At 38.4% G+C, this 10,953-nt stretch overlaps 1 long non-coding RNA gene across 1 annotated transcript; it reads left to right on the top strand.

Moving 5' to 3' along the window:
• Nucleotides 1-1,064: 1,064 nt before the first annotated feature.
• Nucleotides 1,065-6,782, top strand: LOC122653892. The gene is made up of 2 exons (XR_006331860.1): nt 1,065-1,458; nt 6,566-6,782. It is a non-coding gene; the product is annotated as an uncharacterized LOC122653892 (long non-coding RNA).
• Nucleotides 6,783-10,953: the final 4,171 nt, after the last annotated feature.

The raw sequence follows: 10,953 nt of genomic DNA, 5'->3' as shown, positions 1-10,953 counted from the left end.
CAGAGAACTTTTTCCCTAAAAAAAAACACAAAAAAGGGGCGTTGTTCTTTGTGCCGCAGTGTAGGCTACACCCAGGCTTATGGGGGTGGATGCAATGACCACCCTGCCCCCTGGGTGGCAGGCCCATGTGCCTAGCACAGCCTACGCTGCGGCACAAAGAACATTCTCCCAAAAAAAAATCATCATGAGGTAGGATAGCGCGTGTTGTGTTTCTTGGGAATATGTTGTGGATCATTGAGTGATTTCCCTCCCTATCAAAGAGGAGATCCTCGGTCTTGAGAATGGTAGGGTGTGGAATAGCAGAGAATGGGATTCTGAAGTTACATTATGTATCTTTTATATGGAGAAAGGATTGAGTTCCATGTCCATCTATGTAGGATACACTAGCGCCTCCTTGTATTTATCTCTCTCCTCCCTCCTATAAATTGACACATCTCCCTTCAACATTCTTCTTCCCATGGAAAAAATACTTATGAACCATTGGCAGTGGCTACACGGGCACTCCCCCTCAATCTCTTTTATTCTTACATGAAATGCTATCTTCCCTTATTTTCGAAACCATTCTTCACATTTGAATTCTGATTGGTGCGCCCCTATGTCAATGAGAATTCTCTCCTTTTTCTCTTACACAAGTACCCACCCCTCCCCTTGGATATTTGTGTATGCTCCCGCTCCCATTGGGCCCGTGTTGGCGTAACTGCATAAGGGTCATGTCAATGGCTTTAGTGCTTGGTATTGAATCGGGTATTGGTCACCTTCAAAATTGATATGATATCAATGTAGATTGTTTTTCTACCCAAAAAATATAGATTGTTTTGTATCAGACAAATTTACCCCTGATGTTCCTTAAAAAAATCCGATTTTTTGATTGTTTTACCCTCGGTCCATGACCATAGCGACAGCTTGGCAATAAACCCCCTCCCACCGTTTTTTTTGTATAACCAGCTTTGCTTCACCAGCGGTTGATGTAACCAATGATTGACTACATAGTCTACATTTCAAAATGTCACATCAGTTAGTCGTCATGAGAATAGAAAAACCCCGTCCGTCTTGATCCGTAGTCCATACTCCATACCTTCCTGGCGAAGGCAAAACAATCTCGTCATAGCTCTTTCTAGCTTCTTTGAATCGGTTATCAGTTTGCTCGCGTTTCGATCTAATCCATACTTCTTGGTCTTCTAAAGTACATAGATAGATAGAGAGAGATGCATCTATGGCCTTCTCTGAGGATCCGAGATTCATTCAAGTTGGATTACTTGAAGAAACTCGAATGGAATATCCAGAGAATGAAAAGGGAGAAGGAATCTTCAGGTAATCAGAAATTACTTGATAATGAAAAAGAAGATGGTGATGGGAAAGCACAATTAGAATCTCACCCAAAGTTTTTTGGGGTCCTTGGGCTTTGCCAGGAGTTCGTGATGATCTTGTCATGCTGTTACTGTTGTTTCTGCTGTGGAGGTAATAAATCCTAGTATTCTATTTCTGTTAGCTTCCTTCCCCCCCCCCCTTCCCACAAGCACTGCGGAATCGACCACTGTAGGCTGTTTGGGGTTTCTTTTCTCCCTGATATAATTAAGCTTGTTTGTTGGCTGGGTTTATGTCTTGTTTTTGTTGGGTTAATTCCATTTCTTTTATTTTGTACCCAGTTCTTCTTATTCTTCTTTACAATCTGAATTACTTTCAAATTTGCAAGGATTTGTGTTAATGGTAGTCACGTTTCTTGAGACTGGCAACTGTTAGGCATTTTGAGTATTTTCTATAATACTGGTAGGAGAAATTATCTCAATTCACTCCAAAAACTTAAGTTTGATGTTACCATTTCTAAGGAATTTTTTGCATGGTTCGGACTTGTGGAGGTTCTCCACTGAATTAGGCAGACAGCATAATACACCAGGTTATTCTTAGAGGAAAGGTTGATAATCCCACAATAAGAAGGGTGTTGTTCTCTTCGATAGGTAGGAGAAATACTATTGGATTGGAATTTATTTGTGTTAAATCCTTTTAGATGACAATAGGGAGAGAATGGGATATTAGACCTCGTAAATTTGTACTTGCTTTAGTGCTGCCACCCACATGAGAAGTAGTAAAATTAGTAGGCCATCCAAGGACAGAATGGATCATGATTCATGAGGAAGATGTTGTTATGTGATTGTATTTGTATTGTTCGTCATGATAGAAATATGTGAATGCATTGTTGGTGACAGGGTGTACCAAGTGTACAAGACAATGGAACTGAGGATTATAAATGATGCTCACTGTCCTGATCATCAAAACACTGTAACTTTGTTGATGGCAGAACACAATAATTTATGTCATCTTTGTTTTGGATCCATATTAGCCACTATGCAAAAAATATTTGTAATTGCTCAAGAGTAGGCTGTAAAGATAAGAACATTTAAAGGTGGAGTAATGTTGGGAGAGAACAGTTGGTTCTATTTTAGTACCAAGAAGATAATGCAAGGATGTGATGCACAATAAGCACTAACTGGGTTTAAGACAGCTGCAATCATGGGGACTGGGGTCAAAACTTGAGCATAAATAGTCAGTTAAGAAAAGAAAACCAAACATACGTAAATTATGTATTTATCTGGAGTTGTCAAAATCTATATTTAGTGGGAAAAGACAGGTTATTTAAAGTGATTTACATGAAGTAGTACTTAAGATTAGGCTCGCATGTCCTTCTAATGTTGCAGTGTTACTTGAATCATGAGAGAATGAATTTAGACTCTTGACGAACTATGCAACTGATTTGCAGTGGAATGTATAGCTTACATGTCATACTTGTAGACATGCCTAAATGGCGTCAAAAGGGGACCAATTTCTAAAAAAAATTTACTTTTTACTTTTTTATTTTGGGCAATTAAAAATCTACTGTTTACTGAGTACCCATCTATAGTTGTTTATCTAACAGTTGTTGTAGTAATGGAATTTGATAATCCGGAATTATTTGAAATTATAATGTTCTATTTAACTTTTTATTGATAGAAGAATTCTTTTGATTTTTTTAAAATGGTTTGTCTAGAATTTTTCTTTCAAATACACTCCCCTTCAAGTTGGTGCATGGATGTCTGTAGTGCTCAAATTGCCAAGTATCAGTTATTCAGCTTTTGCTGCTCCCTTTTTCAAGATGTCTCGTAACTGGTCATTGGTCTTTATATAATGCATGCAATATGACCAGTTTTCATTTTCTCTTTGATAAATTGGCAATGAATTTCAATGTTTTTGTTTCTTCTGAGCTAAATTATGTGCTGTATTCGTTGCAGTTTTATTGTTAAACAGTGATTCATAGATTTGTACACCTTATTTTGATGCAGCCAGCTAACCTAGATTCCAGATTAGGAATCAAAGATCAGATCAGCTGCTTCACAAGCCCAGATCTGAAACATTTTCCTAATAAATCAAGGTTGAAATGGCTTTGTTGGTTCGTTGATTTTAGCAGCATGCAATAGGGAAGAAAGAGAGAACAAATAAAAGAAGAAAGAAAAGGGGAGAGAACAACAGAGGAGAAGAAATCAGGTTTAGGATACCAATTTTGTAAGCCAAGCTCAATGGCTCCAAAACTCTTAACCAAAAAAAACCTCATATTTTTTACTGAGTCATCTCCAATTGATGGGGGTGTATTACATATATGAAGACCTTCTAAAGTTCCTAAATTGACTAAAAAATGACTCCTAATCACACACACTCAATAAAGTAATGAACTAAAAACAAAACTCTAGCTAATTATTAAGTATCTTAATCTAACTCATTCACTTAACTACTATCCTGTGTACTAACCAAAACCATAAAAGACCAACCTATAATATAACTATCCGAAGGTCAATTTCAGCCCATTGGACTGCCAACTGCTCATTGGGGGCCTTCTAAACTTACACATAGGCATCTAACGAGATTAATGTCTAATGCAACTGTATCATATTTCCATGTCAATTAGCAGAATTTTTGGTCAATAAAAATTCATTAACCTCACATGCTACATATATATATATATATATATATATATATCAGAACTTGCTCTTGCAACCTTAGGCTTTTTTTTCTATAAAAAATAAAAAAGCAAAGTGACCACAATTCCGGCAACAATGCTACAATATCCGGAGGCAATCTATGCTTAGTAGCAGTTATTGTGCAGTTTGCATATGCATATGTTTGGAAAATAAGATAGTTATCGAGAGTCCTTTAGAAAATCCAGGGACATTCCTAGATGTTGTAACTAACTTTTTCAAGATAGTCACTTCAATTTTTGGCGTACCGTACCCAGTGCATGAGGCTCCCGTCACTACAGGGTCGAGGGGTTGGGGGGAGGGGGCAGATATGTAAGCAGCCTTACCCCCATTTTGCCCCGCTTTTTCTCGAGATAATTTAGCAGTTTCATAACTTGACTATAAACTTCTTTCTAGGCATTCTTTATGAAGACTAATCACCTCTGCCGAACTTACCAGTAATCAGAAATATAATCAACATAAACAATACGGGAAATTGTTCTAGCTTGTGTGAGCCTAACAAATAGAGTATGATCAGCCTTTATTTTTGTCTAATCAACTTCTTAATATCAGCACTAAATCTTTCAGACTAAGTTAAGGTGATTATTTCAACCATAGTTATCAAGGCGGGAAGGCGACCATGGCGTTTTAGAGGGAAAGAAAGCAAGGCGACACCGTCATGGCGGCAAGGCGCCAGCCATGGCGCCCAAGGCATCCAAGGCGACCAAGGAGTCTGGACGCCATGGCGACGCCTTGATAACTATGGTTTCAACCCATACTAAACCTTTTTCAATCTACACACCTTCCCGTTGCTGCCTGAGAACTGAAGCTATGGTTGAGGTTATTTGATCCCCATTGAGAAGAACATTCTTCACATCCAATTTATGTAAGTGCTATTAGAGATTATAGAAGACCATATAATGACTTTGTGAGAGTTCATCTTTCGGCACTAGGGAAAAGTGTCCTCATAGTCTAACCCATACAGAGGTATACTACCAACAAGTTCAGCATTGTACCTCTCTCTAATATCTCATCTGACTTACTGCATCACAGTGTAGACCCATTTTTTCAGGAAGTGCTTACATCATAGCCTAACCCATACATTTGAGGGGTATAATACCAACAAGTTTTGCATTGTACCTCTCTCTAAGATCTCATCTGACTTACTGCATCAGTGTAGACCCATTTGCTCAGGAAGTGACTTTGACAGAGTTCATCTTTCTTTTCAAGCAAGTGCTTTCATCTCCACAAGAATTGTCTCAAGAGCATTTTTCTTTAGACATAAGTTGTTGAAGGTACAGAAAGTACTGAAATGGAGGCTGCAAAAGAACATTGAGGACATTATGATTAAAAGAAACAAAGATATAGGATGAATCAGTGTCCTTTGTTCTTTCCTCTTGCTATAGAAAGATGAAACTAGTCATCAGAAGGAAACTACGGAATTGGAGTTGGATAGGAAGAAAGATTACCTGACCTGAATCAGAATCTAACTGTCGGAGTGGTTCTTCAGCTAGACTGGTTGTACTTGGAATGCACATGAAACGAACTTCAGTAATTCTTTTGACTGAAGCTGAGGATGACTGTTATCACTACCATTCCCATCATTACTACGACTACTACCTCCACAACCGACCTATAGTGTGGTAATCCCACTACTATCAGTAGCAAAAACATTAAAATGAGCTGGAACAGAAACAGGAAGGCAAGACCTCATCAATACTCACAAAAGTAAGGTTGAGCTGAAAAAACAGAGTGAACAGGAAGGACTTCTATCTGTTGTTCTATGTGTTTGCTCCAGTGTTTTTCTACTTTTGTGTAGCTGTACTGACCTGACCCTGGTGTTCTGACATTTCCTGGGCATGGGATCGGGCAGGGTTTTGCTTGTTATGCCATCCAGGTCTGCTAGGTTCTAGGATTTTGTATGTCATGTCCAAACATTAAATTGGCCAAAGTTGAACCTCCATGGGGACGATGGTGATGGTTTCCCAGTGAACCACTTCAACCAGCTTCCTTTCCAGGTTTTAAAACCACAGTTTCAGTAAGGTGTTCCTCTGCCTAGTGTAAAGAGAGCTAATCATCTTCTTCCACACCTGATTTCTTTGAATATCCAAGACCAAACATCTTCAGTTTGACCTTTGCACGAGAGGCTTCCAACATATAATATGCTTTATTGTTGAGATGGGGGAATGACACTGTCAGCATGGTCAATCCAGAGGGTATGTTATCAGTTTCATTGCTGGATGCACCACCTGTATCCTGCCACCTGACTGGAAGACTCCATTCCAACAGGAAACAAAGCCTATTGCATCAAAATGGGAACCTTTTTCCTCTGTGTGCTTGTCTAGGTGTCTGTTTCTATTACTGAAGATCATCATGCCCATTTCAAGTATTTTTACACTTTTTTCTTTAAACCTGTTTGTTGTGTATGGGTTCTTCCCGTGAATCTTTTCAAATTAAATCTCTGATAGCCTATCATGATAACAAAGAGTTGTAGAAACTAGCTATTCCTTGAATTTAGAAACTGTTCTGAAATTGCTTGAATTAGAAAAATTCATGCTTTCTGATTCTGGGTTCTCTTTCAGCATGCGTTGGTCAGGAAGAGAACTAATGCTGTGATTGGGAGGAATGTTCATCCTGGAATCCATTCTTACAACGTGGGAGGTTGTACCATATTCTGTACAGTTCTGGTTACTTTTGTGATCTTGAATGCCTTGATATTTTGAACTTTGAAATACCTGGTGTCTAACAAGACAATGTAGATTTAAAAAATAAAAAGCAATGTAACTTAGTTCAATTACTGTGTGGGATTTCTCTTTTGACATTAGAGGGGAACAAAATGAAGGAATGGTTAATAACTTTTGTGCTCATTTTTCACATATGCATATTCCAGTACAAGTTCACTTCTTCCACCAGCTACAGCTCTTTACCTACAATCAGGGGATCTTCAATCTGTATCCTCATCTTGATGAAACGACTGTTACCATCCAGGCAAGCATATTTTCTGCCTTGTACAAACACCTGGATTCATGTGCGGCTGAGAACTCAAATAATTGGGATGATGATTGTCCAAGGGATTTCATATCCTCATTTTTTTTGTGTGTGTGTGGGGGGGGGGGGGGGGGGGGAGAGGGTTACTATCTTATTTTTGGAGTGTTTTAGGCATTTGCCAAAGGGAAGGTTTTTGAAGCTGGGTTGAATTTTAGGATTACCTTTGTATGGTTAATGAGGTTTGGTTGGGGAGGTTAGGAGAAATGGTGGTTGATAAATGGAGGACACAATTAGGGGTGGTTTTCGTCTTGGTGGGAATTTCCTTCTGCCATTGATACTGAACTTGCATGATCCACCTGGTTCCTTGCTGCTGACTGATCTATTGGGACTTCCTCACTCTGCTAATCAATTTTGCTATTTCCTTTTCAATATCAAAGACAGTTATCCTCTTGAATCCTCGGGTCTTTCCCACATTTTAGTTGCACATATCCACTAGGTCTGGTTGTAACCTCTTGTGTTGACATCAATGGCTTCCCAGTCGCCGCAGGACAAAGATGGAGGATCTTATGTTGCAGAAGAATGATTTCAGAAAAGTTGAAAAGGAAACAGACGGGGACATACATACTGAAACAGTGAAGTGTTAATTAACTACTCTTTTAGGCAAGTCTTGTTTTTATTTAATGAGATTAGAGGAACGTCTCAGTAGATGTGATTTATCTTTTGATTGTTTTACCTATTTGTTCAGTTGGCCATGAACTTGATTTTCAAAATTGATAAACTATTGAGACATTTTCATATATATACCAAAATAATGGGGGGGGGGGGGTGGAAATTAACCTATTGGATACATTGGACAGGAGGGGCACTTGGAGAAATGTATCCCAGGATGCTTGCAGCTCTACTTCGTCTTTTATTGTGTAAATGGTCTTCTTTAATACATACACAGGCTGAAAAACTATTACAGTGAGAAGAAAAATCACATTTTATACTGAGTATGTTGGTTGGATCTGGCCTATAACAATTACAAAGTTCTCATAACAACCCCCCACCCCCCAATATGTTAAAACAAAAAAAAAAACCACCTTAAAGAATAAAAAAAAGGAATGAGTTCCCAAGTAGTGCAATTTTGGATTTCACGTATCAAATTTAGTGATCTATCTCAAATATACCACCGAACATATAGGATATTTGTTACCTATTATATTTTTCAAGTTTGTGGGTGCCTTAGACAGCAATTTTAACTTTTGGATACATAGTGAATCATGTGGATTTTCACCACCCAGGGCCAAAGCCCCGAATTTCAGGAAAGGCCATTGGTCAATAGTTTGACATAGTTTGGCATTCAATTGTTTTAAGACCCAGTGAAGTCTGGTTCAGACTTGAGAAGTGGGGTGGTTGTATTAGTGTTATGGGAAGTAGTTTTTTGTTCGGGACCGGAAGTGTGGCCTACGCTTGTACTCCCATGAGTCTATCTCTCTCCTTCTCAAAACAAGGTGTCTTTTCATATGAGGAGGAGAGAGATAGATTCATGGGAGTACTGGCTTAAGCCACACTCCGGAACATAGTTCGTTTTCCCTAGTGTTAGTGAACTTTAGTACTTGATGACTGGAGAGTTGATTGGTAATTTTAACCATTACTTATAAAATTTTGAAACCAAATTCAATCATTGTTTAAATTATATCAAAATTGACATATTGATTATGCCATAAATCGTAATGCTTTTGGGTTGGAACTTATAGTTTGAGTCCAAAATGATGTGAACAACCTAAATTGTAAGCACTAACACAGTATCCACATGACAAATCAAAAATGTGTGAGGGTGTCTACTTAGATATTCATCTTTACATGCTTTAGTTACCAAACAGGGTTTTTATTTATTTATTTATTATATTTTAACTCATTTTAATGGAGAGTGCTCCTTGAACTCAAACTATTATGAAAAGTTTTTCTTTTGAATGTCGGGTTTCCCCATTGATGAACTAACATCATGATTGGACTCTTAGATCATCGTCACATTCCTAACTCTTATTGAGCAAGTCAAAACTACCTTACCCTTGGCGATTTGATGGTACAAATGTAGTTATCTATACCCATGGTGGGTAAAGAGAAACTTGATCTTTAAATGTAATACCAAATTTTCAAAACGTTATATGGGAAAGGGTGACTCTTTACTGATGAAGAGGGTTCACAACGTCTCATAACTTTCTTATAGAATAGAACACTTTTAAGCATGTTTGGGTAAGTTTCTGAAAGGGCTTCCCGTCTTAAGGAGCAAAAAAATGTGAGGTGCATAATCCACTTAGGTTTCTCGTACACCATATGGAATCCAAGAAAATGAGTAGATTTTATCTGTGCGTCATCTGACATACGACAATGAGAATACTTCTCGTATGAGAACCTGAACCATTTTTCAATCCTAGTTGGAGGAAGGGATTCTTGTTGTTTAGGTGGTAAATATTCCAAACCGACTCATCATCCTATTTGGATCAAACTTTTGATCCTTGGTAAGCTGGGCTTCTAGAATCCTATAAGTAAGCAAAAGCTAGGAAGCTTACCCAAATATACCGTATTACCGTAAATATATATGTCCCCTAGCCCCTCAGGCTAGCTTGGTCCCTGTCACCATCTATTAACACCGTATCAGTCACGTAATATGATACATGGATCCAAAAGTCACGTAATTAGGTGTATTAATTGAATTGGCCATGATGACCCTAAACGGGTAAAAACTTGCAGTGAAACGGTGGACCATACAAAGATATTTTCCCTGCTATAATTTTACCTTCATAAGTCGAACTCTAAAAAACCTTTCTTTTTATGATTTAATACTAATTCTTATGCTTCAGTTTTTGACTTGATTTTTTTTTTTTTTAGAAAATTTGTATTTTTGCATGGAAAAAAGAATGTTGCTTAATCGCGTGCATACACTAAAACACAACCCCCTAATATGATCGCCTCATTCCTTACAAAAAGAAACCCTTTCTCCCCCCCTCCCCCCCACCCCCCAACAATGCTCATGTGTTCTCGCAATGCAGTGTTCCTCTTCCCTTCTTATATTTTGGTAGAGGGTTCCTTGAAAATCAGGTCTTATGTCAATGAAACATCAATAAGGATGCAATTTCTGTCTTTCATTAGGGCAGACGGTTATTTTATAATCCTATGTGGTGTATGAGCGTAGATGCCACACTGCATTTTAGAGTCTTTTTTTCTTATATATTTGGGAGAGTGTTTTTTGTGCAGCAGCACAGGTTGCGCCCAGACACATCGACCTGTCATTCAAAGAGGCAAGGTGATTATTGCATCCACCCTCATGTGCTTGGGAACAGCCTACGCTGCAGCACATAAAACAACACTCCTATATATTTTATTGACAATGGAAAAGGCGTGGGACAAAGGCATCATGCTAGCCCTTCGATACCAATACGACTTCCTTCCCAAATATTTCAGCCGTCAAAGTTATCGTGGCTTAGAGTTGAGTTAGTCTCCTACCAAACAAAAAAAGGTTGACTTTAGTCTCCTAAATGAAAAAAAGTTGACTCAAATAACTTTATTACCCTTTGATGTGTGGTAGCATTTGGTCGCAGATCAGCAACCGTGGATCGTAGGAGTTCAATCGAGTGGGCAAAATCAAAACTCAAATACAGAACCCAATCTTATCCATCCACGTATTCGTTAACCCCTTTGATTCTTCCAACGAACAGGTCATTGGCTACTGCGCACGTTGTTACTTCCCCTTTTTTTTATATTTTTTAATTTCCATGGTCAAGTCAAGTAGACAGTACCCTTTTATTTTTAATTTTGAAAAAGATGTTTTCGGAAAAACCAAAGCAAACGGAAAATTCAAAAATTCCACACTCCACACGCTTCCTTCCCTTCCATCCGTTATTCAATGCGAGCGTGACCTCCATGCTCTCACGATATAAGGGTGAGAAGAGAGAGAGAGAGAGAAGCCAAATTGAATCTCAATTCTCTGCAACTCTAT

The sequence above is a fragment of the Telopea speciosissima genome, chromosome 3 (genome assembly GCF_018873765.1).
Source record: "Telopea speciosissima isolate NSW1024214 ecotype Mountain lineage chromosome 3, Tspe_v1, whole genome shotgun sequence".
Lineage (NCBI taxonomy): Eukaryota > Viridiplantae > Streptophyta > Magnoliopsida > Proteales > Proteaceae > Telopea > Telopea speciosissima.
Note: the sequence above shows the minus strand (reverse complement) of the source record. Positions and strands in the feature narration are given on the sequence as shown.